Source organism: Protomyctophum bolini, assembly GCF_963924005.1.
Source record: "Protomyctophum bolini genome assembly, chromosome: 24".
Taxonomy (NCBI): Eukaryota; Metazoa; Chordata; class Actinopteri; order Myctophiformes; family Myctophidae; genus Protomyctophum; species Protomyctophum bolini.
In genome coordinates this window covers 617,501-634,515 of record NC_137885.1, presented here as the reverse complement: position 1 = coordinate 634,515, position 17,015 = coordinate 617,501, and the positions used below count along the sequence as shown (strand labels likewise).

At 36.4% G+C, this 17,015-nt stretch overlaps 2 long non-coding RNA genes across 2 annotated transcripts in view; both read left to right on the top strand.

The window, feature by feature from the left end:
- The window catches only part of LOC308311536, a 52,579-nt gene that overhangs the window by 18,492 nt on the left and 17,072 nt on the right, over positions 1 to 17,015 (top strand). The window lies entirely within an intron of this gene.
- Positions 13,111 to 17,015, top strand: part of LOC308311551 — a 3,972-nt gene continuing 67 nt past the window's right edge. Inside the window, exons 1-4 of the long non-coding RNA XR_013963680.1 lie at positions 13,111 to 13,206; positions 14,204 to 14,284; positions 15,098 to 15,226; positions 15,383 to 17,015. The exon at positions 15,383 to 17,015 is cut by the window's right edge and continues 67 nt beyond it. This is a non-coding gene — a long non-coding RNA (uncharacterized lncRNA). The remainder of the gene's footprint in view (positions 13,207 to 14,203; positions 14,285 to 15,097; positions 15,227 to 15,382) is intronic.

Genomic DNA, 17,015 nt, shown 5'->3' with positions numbered 1-17,015 from the left:
ATTTTGGCACACTACTCAAACTGTACCTCCCACACCGCTCAGAGTCGCAGCTGAAAAGTGACAACTTTCAAACATACCAGTCCTTCTTGCATAGCGCCTGTGTTCAGCTACCTGGTTCAAACCAACTCCAGCCAGTATTTATCATTGTCAAGGAAAACAAATATAAATATGAAAAACACAGTGAAGAGATCCAGAGTGCCATCGACGAATATGAGCAGAACGGGCCCATGCAAGATGAATGGTGTAATCTGGCTCCTGAATCTGAACTGGTGAGGTTGGAATGTATCGCAGAACGCGAAACACAACATTTGGATGACCAACATGAACAAGAAGATGTCCCAGACTATAGCGTTGAGTCTGAAGCTACAACAGCTGCACCGATGATACAAACCTTTCAGATAGACCCTGTAGTATTACGCCAAATGTATCAAGGTCTGAACCAGAAGCAAGCATGCATATTCTACACAGTTAGAGACTGGTGCATGAAGCGTGTTTGTAATCTACCCTCAGAGCCATTTTTCTGGTATATAAATGGTGGCGCTGGAACAGGGAAGTCACATCTAATCAAATGCATCTATTCAGAGGCATCCAAGATATTGTCCAGACTCGAGAGAAATCGTGAGGAAACTGACATATCGCAGCCTACTGTTCTGTTAACCGCATTCACTGGTACGGCAGCTTTCAACATTTTAGGCAAAACTTTGCATTCCATCTTTAAGCTACCAAGATCCATTCAACTTCCATTCCCAGGACTTGGCAACAAACTGGATGAAGTGCGAGCAGAGCTTTCAAATGCTGAAATTATTGTCATTGATGAAGTGTCCATGGTCTCAAAGACTCTCTTTGCCTATGTAGATGCCAGACTAAAACAAATCAAAGGAAGTCAAAACCCTTTTGGAGGAATGTCAGTACTCGCTGTTGGAGACTTCCATCAGCTTCCACCAATTTCACAGGCTAAACCTCTCTGTGTCTATGAATCATGTCAGATAGACCTTTGGCGCGACCAATTTCAAATGATCACATTGACAGAGATCATGCGTCAGAAGGATGACATCGCTTATGCTGAGACGTTGAACAGGATCCGTGTGAAACTAAAGTCAGATACCTTGTCTGAACCAGACAGAGATTTGCTTTCACAAGCCATCACCGAACCAGCACTTTGCCCAAATGATGTACTTCACATATTTCCTACTAATAAGGAGGTCAATGAACACAACGCAAAAACGTTAGCTCTGCTTCATTCTGATGTCACAAACATTGATGCAGATGACTATAGAAAGGACAGATTTTCAGGAAGAATGGCCAGACAAGCAAAACCATGTTGTGGAACCAAGAACGACTTACCAGACACACTACAAGTTGCTGTGGGTGCTCGCGTTATGCTCACCAGAAACATTGATGTGGACGATGGACTTGTGAACGGCACATTTGGTAAAATTGCCCGAATAGTTACCTGTGAAAAAGATGGTGCTATGTATACGCAGATGCTTGGGCTTGAGCTGGACAATACAAATGCAGGACAGAGGCACCGTCATAAAACACACGGAGGATCTGATAATGTTGTGTACATCGAGAGGATAGAGGAAAAGCTGAAGCACGTAGTACGCAGACAGTTTCCCATGAAGCTCGCATTTGCCTGTACAATACACAAAGTGCAAGGCATGACAACCTCTACTGCTGTAGTGTCCCTAAAAAAGATTTTTGAACCCGGTATGGCTTACGTAGCTCTCAGCAGAGTAACCTCTCTCAGTGGAATGCACATCATTGGTATGGATGAGACTAAAATCTATGCCAACCCTGAAATCACTGCAGGCCTCGAGAGCATGACCCAAGTCAGCTTTGAGGACATAATGCCACTTGCTCACAGCACGCAAACACTGAACACGCCTGACACTCTCACCATCATCCATCATAACACAGAAGGACTGGCACCTCATATCAGTGACATAAAGAGTCATCATGAGCTGGGTCTAGCAGATGTGTTGTGTCTCACGGAAACTCACCTGCATGGATCATTTGTTGCTGAGAGTCTCCATTTGGATGGCTACAGTATGTTCAAGCGAAACAGAAACGTTTCCTACACTAACAATTCTTGCATGGCCAACAGTAACGGGGGTGGAGTTGCTGTATATGTGAAAAACAACATTCAAGCCCATGAGAAGCCGTACATACATAATGTAACTGACCTGGAGTTTGTGGTTGTCAAAGTTGAAGGCCCAGTGAATGCACTGATTGCTGCTGTGTACAGACCTCCAAACTACGGTGTTAATCAATTCCTCCCAAACCTGAAAAGCCTCTTGGACTCTTTAGAGATCATGGATCATCACCCAATCATTGTGTGTGCAGACTTCAATGAAAATTTGCTGTCCAGCGGAACGCATGCAATATTTGATCTGTTTGAATCCAGAGGATATGCACAGCTAATCACAACTGCGACCACTGAAAAGAACACACTGTTGGACCACATTTTCATCTCTCGACCACAGCATTGTGTCCAGTCAGGTGTATTACGAACCTATCACAGTTACCACAACCCTGTATACTGTGTAATAACCTCTAACGTGTCTCAGTAGAGTAACAGTTATCAAACAATATCAACTTGTATTGTGAAATCTTAAATCTGTATTGTGAAATCTTACAGTGCAATATTTAAAAGTCTTTCATTTTATATGTCAAATGATGTGCTACTGACCACCAATTTACTGTTGGCATTATGAACAATCAATTTAAAGCTATTTCAGGTGAATAATCAGTAGGCTATTGTGCCTTGTTTTTCAAATAAACAAACAGCCAACATCTGATAGAAAGTAGATTTACAAAGTCACATTAAATAGAAAATTGATATACAACAATGCACTATATTGAATTATTGTTTAATAGAGTAAAGCATAATGTAATGTAGTAGTTTAATTCAGCATAGATTAACAGAACATAATGTAATTAAACAATTTCAACACGATATAATCATAATAGACATCACTGTACATTTTTATGTAGTTTAGAAAAAACAATGTTTAATATAGCAAAACATAATGCAATGTAGTTTAATTAAGCATAGATTAACAGAACATAATGTAATACAACTAATTCAGCATATTATTTATAATAGACATTACTGTACATTTTTATTTAGTTTAGAAAAACAATGTTTAATAGAGTAAAACGCAATGTAGTTTAATTAAGCTTTTGAATAGATTAACAAAACATAATGTAATACAACTAATTCATATAATAGGGGGGGGGGGTCCTCCCATGCAGCCAAGCTCCACCACCTGCCTTGGCTGCCCCAGCCTCTTTGAGAAAGAAAGAGGGATGGACATAGGACCCCACAACAAAACCACACCACTTGGTTTCCAAGAGACAGAAATAGGACCCCCCCCCCCCCCCCTCCCATAACAATACCAAACCACTGGATGTGCCAGTCGCAGCCCATCCATCCTGCAGCCCCCGATTCCATAGCTGCAACATCCTGATTATTCAACTTACAAGTAAGTTGTTTCCATGGCATGCCAAATATAATGTATTGTAATTGTAATGTATAGATGTGAATCATTCTAGACTGCATACATTACACCTATGGTGTGGCCATGAGATGGCACTGTAGTACAACCTTAGAGTACTCTAAGAGTACAACACACACACCAGTGCAGCTATGCAATACGCATGCTCAGGACTGAGCATGCGCGACACACACACACGTATACACACACCAACAACCACACACGGGTCCATCCACTCCTGTGAACGGCTTCAATAAACCTTACAACTGAGAACTGTAATCGCTCGTCCTGCCTGGTGTTTTACTGAACTTTACAGTAATCCTTGTAATGTGAGTAAGCATCCAATGCTTATTTTGTAACTAAACAAATGCTATTTACAGCTATCTGCAAACAACACCACAACTCTTGGTTTGAGAGGAGCAACAGATGGAAGGAGGATACCCCACCCCTCCCACAAACAAGAACACACCACAGACAGCCCATCCACCCTTCCATAGATACCCTACCTGTTATATGTAAGTTAATTGTATATTAAAATGTATTACAATCTACATAATACGATTAAGCATTCACTACTCAATTTGCAACAATGCACAATTCATATGTATTGCTATACATGTGTGCTCTTGTGTGTATTTTTACAGGAGGTATCAACCACACTATGAAAAGCTTCACATTTCCAGAGAATGCCAGTCAATCCTGCACCACGTCTCACAGTTCCTGCACTACTGCTACCTGCTGAACACTTATCTGGGCTGACGACTTACTGCGTTTAATCTACTTTGCATAAGATCCTGGACACTGGGGAGCACTGGATAATTACATTCCACGTTTGGAGCCAGAAGTAGGCGAGTATGGCAGGCTGGTTAGCCAATGACGGGTAAGATCCCACATGGGTAAAACACCCCGGGACAACCTAAGACAGGCACAGTCACAATTACTTAGCCTTAAAGTCACAGTGAGTATCATCTCACCAAAGAGTGACAATAAATGAAGAGTATGGCAGGCTGGTTAGCCAATGACGGGTAAGATCCCACATGGGTAAAACACCCCGGGACAACCTAAGACAGGCACAGTCACAATTACTCAGCCTTAAAGTCACAGTGAGTATCATCTCACCAACGAGTGACAAGTGTGTGTGTGTGTGTGTGTGTGTGTGTGTGTGTGTGTGTGTGTGTGTGTGTGTGTGTGCGTGTGTGCGTGCGTGCGTGCGTGCGTGCGTGCGTGCATGTGTGTGTGTGTGTGTGTGTGTGCACGTGCCATAGCCTTGACAACCTTACAGGCGTATGCAAAGGCTCAACTTTTAGATATCAGTTTATGTAGACATAGCACTCTACAGTGTATACACATAGTTTCATTATAGATATTCCACTGTCAGAGGGATGTTAAGTTCTTAGTTTACGCATGATTCTTGATGACTATTGTGATGTATTACCATGTGTTCTTGCTTACTCTAAATTGCTCTGGATTAAGAGCGTCTGTCAAATGCCTAAATTGGTGTGTCTGTGGGTGGGGGGGGGGGGGGGGGGGTGCCAGGGAAAAACTGGGATGATGGAAAGTGTTAAAATGTTAACCACAGCCTAAACATGGAGGTCACAACTCATTGTTAAATTTATGCTGAACAAATGTCAAAAAATATCACCCAAAATACTGTTAATAATAATATTAATAATAACTACTTTACCACTAAGACTGTTATAATGCATCAATAATGTCCTCTATTAATACATCTGATAAATACTTAACTATATCATTTTTCTTATTTAGTGAAGTACTAGCCATTGCATGGCTCAATTATTGTCTAAAATGTATGTCAATTTTGTTTTTATCAATCTTTGCACAGATGAACTTGTATGCAAAATGCAAAAATAAAAATCCTTGTATGTAAAAAATGTATGCCCAAACTCGTGATTTTTTAAAGGTACAGTAGATACTAGTAGAGCCCATCTAAAGTAAGGACTTGTTATGCCTTGTAAAGTATGTATACATGAAAAAGTAGTTATATAGAAAATGTCCATACCATCATTAAGCACATTAAAGATTATGTTATTAACCTGGAATTAAACATTTATAATTGTGTCTACAAATGTTTCGGAAGTGGTAATTTTCTTATGAAATTGGGGGTCTGTGGGATGACCCACCAAGTTTGAGACCTGCATGTAGCATGTTTAGAGATTATCTGGAGTTATGACCCAGCCAATAGGAAGACAGTGTGGATGGGGCATAATATGTTACAGCTGTAACATATAGTAAGACCACCCACAAACTTTGAGACCTGTAGCATGCTGGGAAACAGAGTTAAGGCTGTTTAAAGCCTTACATTGCGCATAAAACGCAATGTATAAAGTTATTGCTGTGTCAAGTTTGAAACTTGGGGACCGGAGTAATAGTGTTCCCATTGGTGGTCTAACTCCATAATCAACATTTCGGGACTGTAGCAAAAGTAGAAAATGTATTAAAGCTGAAGTAAAAGTTAAAAAAAGTATGAACATTTGGAAAAACTATAGTTTAAGCATAAATAACTGCATAAAGCGGAATAAAGTATGTGGAAGTTGTAGAAGTATTTTAAAAGTTTTTCTTTTTAAGTAAAAAAAAGTTAAAGTATTTTTTTAATAAGTAAAAAAAAAAAAAAGTTAAAGTTTTTTCTTAATAAGTAAAAAAAAAAAAGTTTAAGTTTTTTCTTAAGTAAAAAAAAAAGTTAAAGTATTTTTTTAATAAGTAAAAAAAAAAAAAAGATAAAGTTTTTTCTTAATAAGTAAAAAAAAAAAAAAGTTAAAGTTTTTTCTTAAGTAAAAAAAAAAGTTAAAGTATTTTTTTAATAAGTAAAAAAAAAAAAAGATAAAGTTTTTTCTTAATAAGTAAAAAAAAAAAAGGTTAAAGTTTTTTTTTTTTAAGTTTGCATTTTTTTCAAAAAAATTCATTTTTTTCAAAGAATTTCATTTTTTTCAAAGAATTTCATTTTTTTCAAAAAAATTCATTTTTTTCAAAAAATTTCATTTTTTGAAAAAAATTTCATTTTTTTCAAAAAATTTCATTTTTTTCAAAAAAATACTTTTTTTTCAAAAAAATACTTCTTTTTCAAAAAAATACTTCTTTTTCAAAAAAATACTTTCTTTTCAAAAAAATACTTTCTTTTAAAAAAAATACTTTTTTTCAAAAAAATACTTTTTTTCAAAAAATTACTTTATTTTTTATTTTTTTGCGTGCGTGCGTGCGTGCGTGCGTGCGTGCGTGCGTGCGCTTGCGAGAGCTGTGTAAAGGCCAGCCAATAGGAAGACAGGGTGTGTGTGTGCGTGTGTGCGTGCTCTTGCGAGAGCTGTGTAAAGGCCAGCCAATTGCACAAATAGCAGACCTACAAGCTCACAAGGTATCGCAGAGCAACTCATTGAGATCTTGTAACTTTAATGTCAGCCCTGTAATTAAGCCCTTATATGTCTCAGCTGTGGACGTAAAAGACTTCCAAGTTCTATGCCAGTACTATGACTGGGAGATTATAATGGCCGTGAATGGGGGGAAACTATGCCCCGAACAAATTGCTCTATCGCAAAAAGTAAAAGTCGAATGCAAATATTTTTTTCGCTGTGAGTGGCCTGAGATATTGAGGTACACCATGTGCGATTGTGGTGTTGGTACGATTGAAAATGTGGTTATAAGAGCGAGTTAAGAATTGTCAGCGCGATAATTTCCTCGTAAGAATTATACAATGGAGGTCAATGAGCAGATTGACTGTTTTTGTGTCACTTAAAAGGCCGTAGTTCACATTCTGTATGTCTCTGTGCTTTGGTGGTCACATTGTGTGAAAGAGGACATGTGTGGCTACAAAATGACAAAAGAACATGCGTGTAAAATGAATACTTTGGCCGGGACGACAATTTGTTTGGTAAATTTTCAAGGAAAGAATTTCAGTCTCCACACTCTAGTCAAAGAAGGCCCGCACTCTAAAATGGCACTAATTACGCGAAACGGCCTGCGATTGAACTGCGATTTCGGAAAAACCGTTTAACGTATTCGAATACGGTTTGAACCACGAAAAAGTCCAGAGTCGTGTGAGCGTTCTAAAGTTTAAATCACGTTTCTACGACAAAGTATGCCAGAGTAATGAGGCTGCAAAAGTGAGGTTGATTTAGAGATAAATCCCATTCATTGTCTATGGGAGGCAAAAACTATAAATAAAGTTAAATATTTGAAAAAGTATAAACTTTTTCAAAAAAACTTTTTCACCAATGAAAGTTCAAAGATAGATGAACATTATAAAGTTTGAATGAAGTTTCAAAGTGAAAGTATGACGGAGTAATAAGAGCTCAAAAAAGTTAACTGTGAAAAATGGGACCTTTCTTCCATCGACTCTCATTATAAAGGATGTTAAAAAAAGTTTAAAAGTTAAAAAGTATAAAAAGTATAAAACTTTGTAAAAATAAAAATACAAGCAAGCATAACTGCAAAGAGCTGAACAGTTTGAAGTTTGAACTAAAATTCTAGCATAAAGTATGTGGAAGTAGTAGGTGACCGAAAAAAGTGGCGGAAATTGGAATAAATAAATATAGGCTGGCAATAACTAGTGTGTGCTCGCTGTAGCGAGCCCACAACTAGAAAGCAGTTCCCTACGGAAACTGTGTGGGCTCGCCAAAAGACGCAATGTATATAATGTACAGTAGAAAATGTATTAAAGCTGAAGGAAAAGTAAAAAAAAAAGAATGTATAAAAATGTGTAAAAAGAATAAGCATAAATAACTGCATAAAGCGGAATAAAGTATGTGGAAGTTGTAGAAGTGTTTTTAAAAGTTTTTCTTTAAATGAAAAAAAATAAATCTTTATTAAAAAAATTCAAGTTTTTTCTTTTAAGTAAAAAAAAAAAAAAGAGGTTAAAGTTTTTTTTTTTTTAAGTTTTCATTTTTTTCAAAAAATTACTTTTTTTTCAAAAAATTACTTTTTTTTCAAAATAATACTTTTTTTTCAAAATAATACTTTTTTTTCAAAATAATACTTCTTTTCAAAAAAATACTTTTTTTGGAAAAAATACTTTTTTTTGGAAAAAATACTTTTTTTTGGAAAAAATACTTTTTTTCATTTTTTTGCGTGCGTGCGTGCGTGCGTGCACTTGCGAGAGCTGTGTAAAGGCCAGCCAATAGGAAGACAGGGTGTGTGTGTGCGTGTGTACGTGCGTGCGTGCTCTTGCGAGAGCTGTGTAAAGGCCAGCCAATTGCACAAATAGCAGACCTACAAGCTCACAAGGTATCGCAGAGCAACTCATTGAGATCTTGTAACTTTAATGTCAGCCCTGTAATTAAGCCCTTATATGTCTCAGCTGTGGAAGTAAAAGACTTCCAAGTTCTATGCCAGTACTATGACTGGGAGATTAGAATGGTTCTGAATGGGGGAAAACTATGCCCGAACAAATTGCTCTATCGCAAAAAGTAAAAGTCGAATGCAAATATTTTTTTCGCTGTGAGTGGCCTGAGATATTGACGTACACCATGTGCGATTGTGGTGTTGGTACGATTGAAAATGTGGTTATAAGAGCGAGTTAAGAATTGTCTGCGCGATAATATCCTCGTAAGAATTATACAATGGAGGTCAATGAGCAGATTTGCTGTTTTTGTGTCACTTAAAAGGCCGTAGTTCACATTCTGTATGTCTCTGTGCTTTGGTGGTCACATTGTGTGAAAGAGGACATGTGTGGCTACAAAATGACCAAAGAACATGCGTGTAAAATGAATACTTTGGCCGGGACGACAATTTGTTTGGTAAATTTTCAAGGAAAGAATTTCAGTTTCCACACTCTAGTCAAAGAAGAGCCGCACTCTAAAATGGCACTAATTACGCGAAACGGCCTGCGATTGAACTGCGATTTCGGAAAAACCGTTTAACGTATTCGAATACGGTTTGAACCACGAAAAAGTCCAGAGTCGTGTGAGCGTTCTAAACTTTAAATCACGTTTCTACGACAAAGTATGCCAGAGTAATGAGGCTGCAAAAGTGAGGTTGATTTAGAGATAAATCCCATACAAAGTCAATGGCAGGAAAAAACTATAAATAAAGTTAAATATTTTAAAAAGTATAAACTTTTTCAAAACAACTTTTTCACCAATGAAAGTTCAAAGATAGATGAACATTATAAAGTTTGAATGAAGTTTCAAAGTGAAAGTATGACGGAGTAATAAGAGCTCAAAAAAGTTAACTGTGAAAAATGGGACCTTTCTTCCATCGACTCTCATTATAAAGGATGTAAAAAAAAGTTAAAAAGTTAAAAAGTATAAAAAGTATAAAACTTTGTAAAAAGTTGTATTGAAGCAAGCATAACTGCAAAGAGCTGAACAGTTTGAAGTTTGAACTAAAATTCTAGCATAAAGTATGTGGAAGTAGTAGGAGACCGAAAAAACGGCGGAATAAAGAATAAAGTATAACTAGAAAGGCAGTTCCTGTAGAAACTGCGTGGGCTCGCATAAATTGCAATGTATAAAGTTTTTGCCGTGTCAAGTTTGAAACTCGGGGACCGGAGTAATAGTGTTCCCATTGGTGGTCTAAATCCATAATCAATATTTCGGGACTGTAGCATATTGTAAACAAAAGTAGAAAATGTATTAAAGCTGAAGTAAAAGTAAAAAAAAAGTATGAACATTTGGAAAAACTAGTTTAAGCATAAATAACTGCATAAAGCGGAATAAAGTATGTGGAAGCTGTAGAAGTGTTTTTAAAAGTTTTTCTTTAAATGTAAAAAAAATAATCTTTATTAAAAAAATTCAAGTTTTTTCTTTTTAAGTAAAAAAAAAATATATTTTTTTTTTTCATAAGTAAAAAAAAAAAAGGTTAAAGTTTTTTTTTTTTAAGTTTGCATTTTTTTCAAAAAATTTCATTTTTTTCAAAAAATTTCATTTTTTTCAAAAAATTTCATTTTTTTCAAAAAATTTCATTTTTTTCAAAAAATTACATTTTTTTCAAAAAAATACTTTTTTTTCAAAAAAATACTTCTTTTTCAAAAAAATACTTCTTTTTCAAAAAAATACTTCTTTTTCAAAAGATTACTTTTTTTTTTTTTTTTTTGCGTGCGTGCGTGCGTGCGTGCGTGCGTGCGTGCGCTTGCGAGAGCTGTGTAAAGGCCAGCCAATAGGAAGACAGGGTGTGTGTGTGCGTGTGTGCGTGCTCTTGCGAGAGCTGTGTAAAGGCCAGCCAATTGCACAAATAGCAGACCTACAAGCTCACAAGGTATCGCAGAGCAACTCATTGAGATCTTGTAACTTTAATGTCAGCCCTGTAATTAAGCCCTTATATGTCTCAGCTGTGGACGTAAAAGACTTCCAAGTTCTATGCCAGTACTATGACTGGGAGATTATAATGGCCGTGAATGGGGGGAAACTATGCCCCGAACAAATTGCTCTATCGCAAAAAGTAAAAGTCGAATGCAAATATTTTTTTCGCTGTGAGTGGCCTGAGATATTGAGGTACACCATGTGCGATTGTGGTGTTGGTACGATTGAAAATGTGGTTATAAGAGCGAGTTAAGAATTGTCAGCGCGATAATTTCCTCGTAAGAATTATACAATGGAGGTCAATGAGCAGATTGACTGTTTTTGTGTCACTTAAAAGGCCGTAGTTCACATTCTGTATGTCTCTGTGCTTTGGTGGTCACATTGTGTGAAAGAGGACATGTGTGGCTACAAAATGACCAAAGAACATGCGTGTAAAATGAATACTTTGGCCGGGACGACAATTTGTTTGGTAAATTTTCAAGGAAAGAATTTCAGTTTCCACACTCTAGTCAAAGAGGCCCCGCACTCTAAGATGGCACTAATTAGCCGAAACGGCCTGCGATTGAACTGCGATTTCGGAAAAACCGTTCAACGTATTCGAATACGGTTTGAACCGTCCAGAGTCCAGAGTCGTGTGAGCGTTCTAAAGTTTAAATCACGTTTCTACGACAAAGTATGCCAGAGTAATGAGGCTGCAAAAGTGAGGTTGATTTAGAGATAAATCCCATTCATTGTCTATGGGAGGCAAAAACTATAAATAAAGTTAAATATTTTAAAAAGTATAAACTTTTTCAAAACAACTTTTTCACCAATGAAAGTTCAAAGATAGATGAACATTATAAAGTTTGAATGAAGTTTCAAAGTGAAAGTATGACGGAGTAATAAGAGCTCAAAAAAGTTAACTGTGAAAAATGGGACCTTTCTTCCATCGACTCTCATTATAAAGGATGTAAAAAAAAGTATAAAAGTTAAAAAGTATAAAAAGTATAAAACTTTGTAAAAAGTTGTATGCAAGCCACAATCACTTCAAAGAGCTGAACAGTTTGAAGTTTGAACTAAATTTCTAGCATAAAGTATGTGGAAGTAGTAGTGTGTCAAAAAAAAGCGGCGGAATAAAGAAGCGGAATAAATATAGGCTGGCAATAACTAGTGTGTGCTCGCTGTAGCGAGCCCACAACTAGAAAGCAGTTCCCTACAGAAACTGCGTGGGCTCGCCAAAAGACGCAATGTATATAATGTACAGTAGAAAATGTATTAAAGCTGAAGGAAAAGTAAAAAAAAAGAATGTATAAAAATGTGTAAAAAGAATAAGCATAAATAACTGCATAAAGCGGAATAAAGTATGTGGAAGTTGTAGAAGTGTTTTTTAAAGTTTTTTCTTAATAAGTAAAAAAAAAAGAAGTTAAAGTTTTGTTTTAATAAGTAAAAAAAAAAAAAGTTAAAGTTTTTTCTTAATAAGTAAAAAAAAAAAAGTTAAAGTTTTTTCTTAATAAGTAAAAAAAAAGAATTCAAGTTTTTTCTTAATAAGTAAAAAAAAAAGAATGTATAAAAAATTGTAAAAAGAATAAGCATAAATAACTGCATAAAGCGGAATAAAGTATGTGGAAGTAGTATGATGCCCAAAAAGTGGCAGAATAAAGTAAGTAAAGTATTACTGTCTACTAATGATTTGTAATGTATGAAGCATACAATGTATTCTTGATGAATTAAGAAAAGGTAAAAAAAAGAAAAGTCAATCAATCAAGTATACATATAAAAGCATTCATGAGCTTAACAGAAATTGTATTGAATAGCATACTTTTACATGTAAAAAGAAGGTTCAAATAGCATATAGGCCTATCTTTAAAAGCATAAACACAATGATCACAAAAGTATTTGTAGAATTTATACAACTGTTTTGTGAAATGTAACTTAAGCATAATAAAAGAGCTTGAACTTGACAGAACAAATAAAACGGTCTGCAGCACAGATGCAAGGATGACAATTAAATGATTCAGCCTAATATTGTATGTCTATAGGTAGATTCAACTTTATTCTTACATCAAAGTGTAAAGAAGTGGGTGATTTATTATTGTGCCAGCTCTACAAGCTATAGACAAAATGACAATATTGTATATTATGAGTCTGCACTTCATTTGCATTACTGCAATGGTTAAAACTGTTGACATTTAGTAAAGAAGGTCTTATGATAGATCACTGCAAATGTGTTGATTATTCTATCAATGAAATAAGGTTTTGTCATTAAACAATGGTAATATGATGGTTGCGGATAATACGTCCAGCAGGTGGCAGCAATGCATCAATGAAAGTATAGATATTAAATGAACCTTGAACCGGAAGTGATATGGATGACTCTCTAGTCTCTAGTAAACAACGACTATGTCATGCATAGGCTGCCGCTGCAGCAGGGGCTACCTCCTTTATAGCTCTATGATACGCACCGCTTTGACAAGATTATGGTAAAATAAACACAAAATAATCAATAAATGTGTAACATCATGGGTAAAGACCATAAAGACAATGTTTTAACGTGGTCCGTAGCTCTTGTCGAATGTTGATTTATGAGTGTTGAGTTGTGTGGCCACCGTGGCGTAGCAGCGCTAAGGCTAGCTAACGCCACGTTAACTTTTCAACTATACATAGCCTACCATGCCGTCTACCATACAATGTGTATGTCGATTGGTTGAAAGCACATGATGAAAACAGATACAATTGAGAAGACCACAAACAAGCCTAGACCTTGGCTTGGCTCAAAGCCTGTTAATAACGTATTAAATCAATCAATAATGTCTGTTTGTCTTTAAAAAACCAATAAATATACTTTATTAAAAAATAAAAACACAAAACAAAAGCGACAGAGACAGGCCGAATGGCTGTTCTGTGAGTACAAATTAAGATTGATGATCAATCGGTCACATTATTATTGTGTCATCAATATCTGTGGAATTAATCTGGATTATTTTGAGACCGATCTGAGGGATATTTTGATATGCCACTGATATATTGTGCATCACTATTACTTTCCATACCTTTAGAAGATTTGTGTTGTGTTCTGCACTTGTCAACATGTTGAATTGGTTCTTTTAAAATGTTCTCTGATTACAGAGAACATATGAGCAGACCTGGCCCGCAATAACCTTAACCTTGCAGCAGTCAAAAGACGAGCGCTCTATCGACTGTTCCAGCCAGATCCATGGATTTGTTTTGTTCATACAATTGTGATTATATTGCCTCGATTTGAACATCCTATCCAATATGAGACACCCATAAAAGGCTCTGAAAACACTACAAACATGTAAAAAGCAAACATTTTTTTTGCACAGTAATCTTGTATCATTGCAGTTCCAGTAATATGACTGTGTTATGTCCCATTTGGAGAGATACAGTGAAAGGTCCTTGCCACATGACTACTATATGCATTATGAAATGTAAAAACAATGTTTGATTTTTCAACAGCATGTGGTGGAGCACTGCAAGGAAGCAGTGATCTAGGAAGGAGCTGCTGTCTCTAGATGACACCACATTCAAGGGTTCAAGGTTGTACTTCATTATTACATCTTGTGTACAGTACTAGTAAAACTTCCTTCAGACAGTACAGCAGCATAGATAACAGAAAACACAACAAACAAAGGGATAGAATAAAGTACAAAGTCACATTCAACAACGTGTGTAAGAGCCATTATGACCTCCTGTTTTACTAATTAACAATGTCACTGCAGCTTGGTCAATGTCAAGGCCAGCCCAGGTTGCTAATCAGGCAGAGGTGTTGCCAGTGGCAGACAAACAGTTTTCCACTGTGTTCAGGACGGCTGGTTGCCTGTGTTTGTTCAACTGTTTCTTTTGTGTTATTTGATGTGTATGCTGTATAGGAAAATGGCTGCAGAGAATAAATCATAAGTTAAACTCAACAGACACATTTGGGAGATCAGTTTGTACTGAGCACACGTGGCAAGAACTTCCACCTGGCCGTCGGCAACCAGTAGTGCCATTAGCATAGGGGTTAAACTGATCATGCTAAATAACAGAAATAATAATCAGAAAATGGTTTCTACATCGTGGTCCCTGCTGGAATTAAGTTGAACCACTTTGGTGGATCTTTGGTCAACATCCACAACGATGTGCTGCCAGGCTTTGTGAGCATACAATGCCTGGGTTACTACTTTAAGTCCACCTTTTATATCATTATTATTATATAGTTGGATTGTGTACCCAAAACGGTAACTAATACGTATATGCTCCAATATATAAGTCAAAATAAATAGTATAAACATACATGCAACAAATGAATTCATGTGGATATAATTTTATAGTTGTTCTATGTGCATGTCTCCTCCTTTCCTTCAAATACAGATGTAATCTGTGCACAAGCATGACACCACAACCAGTCTCATTCAACCACCTGCTCCCTCCTGAAAACGTCAGCTTCCCAGCACGTTCCACCTTCAACAAAGACACCGTTGATGGGAAGGTCATTGAATGGTAGATCATCAAATAAACATTACTTGTTTTTGTCTATTTCATAGGCTCATACAGTACTTTGTTTGCATTTTTTTCTATGCTGTGACATCAAATGCTACCCCCCTGATCTTCTAGGCTATACTAACTTGTATTGTATGGATAATTACTTTATTCTAGGAGCCATGGTTGCTGCAGATGACATCCCTTTTACCATCTCCCCAACATCATACAAGAGCCTGCTTCTCCCTGAAAACGTCAGCTTCCCTCGCCATGACAGTTTCCATTCCATGAAGATGGGAAAAGAATACCTTCTACAAGCTCAAATTGTGTCGCAATGTCACACATTTTGATCTCTACAGGTTTTCTGTCCGACATGTATACATACTCAAGGTCATCTTCCACTGGTGTACAAACATGATATTTGTGATTAGGGTTGTTCAGAAGAGTAACGCAGGTATGTTACCCATCTGCAGGTATGTTGACAGGATGTGTTTTCACAGCCTAGTACATGTATATATAATTACACATCATTAAGGTAAAATTAAACATTGTATTGACAGTCACACTAGTATTATCTTGGTGGTTGTATAATTTGTGTTATGTAGAGTTTTCCCCATTTGCTCATCAACAGTGGTGACAGGATAACTTTGTGCCACAGCATAAAGCGCCCCCTGAAAAAAAAGTATGAACTGAACCCAACACAGATCGAACTATATATTCTCAGTATACTATTTTTTGATAGTTGAAAGTGAACATTGAAAGACAAGTAGGCTACTAATTATAAAACTGATCTGTTATTTGCAGGCCTATGTGACAGAAATGAGAAGGTGTATGTTTATAGTATTTATACTACATATTTGTATGGTGTAGGCCTATATTGGAGCAGCTGTTGGCACCCACAAATCCATCGGGATTGTCTCATATACTCTCACTTAGGGACCAACTTTTGTGTGTATATTTATATAAATAACATGTATGTGGTAGTGTTTGATATACAAGCTCCTAGAGTGAATGCAGGCAATACATAGAAGCCACAGAAGTAAAAAAAAAAAAAAAAAAAAAAGTTGTTGGAGTTTAACTTAAACGATGGGGCCCAAGAGATATTTGTATGTTCAGCACGCTGTGTAGTTTTGTCACTTGAAAGCATGACATGATATTGATAGCTTCACACCACTTGATTGCAATGAAATTGATGACCAATTTTATTCTTGTATTCTTTTGTATTGTATAGAAATGGTGTTACAAGACCACACATGATTATATTCATAAATGGAAGCATATCAGGTTTACAAATGTAAAAACGTGGGTAAAATTTGTTGTCAGCTCTACAAGCTAGAGCAAAATGGCAATTCATCAAATTATTAATCTGCAATTCATTTGAAAAGGATATATTTCATGTTCAACATTAATTTGTTTAATACCAAGTTAATACTTATTGTGGATTACCGGTAAACGTCCAGCAGGTGGCAGCAATGCATACATATTCAGAATGCTGTCATTTGAACTATTTTGTTTTAATGTAATTATGTACACGTTATAGTCTATCAATGCCTCACAGTTTAACAGGTAATGTACGGTTTATTTGAACATTTGTAACATAAAGTATACTTAAATACAAGAGCGTTACTACTTAATTTATAGCCTACTAATGCTCAAATCACCGCAGTGAATGTTCACGTCACGTGTCACTTAAGGCTGTCTAAATGGGGACACAAAGAAGAAAATCAACAGCATATCGTCCCTCGTGTTGACGATGAGCTGACGCATAAGATTATGTCAAAGGGCATCTACTCTCGGGGTTCCACATCAC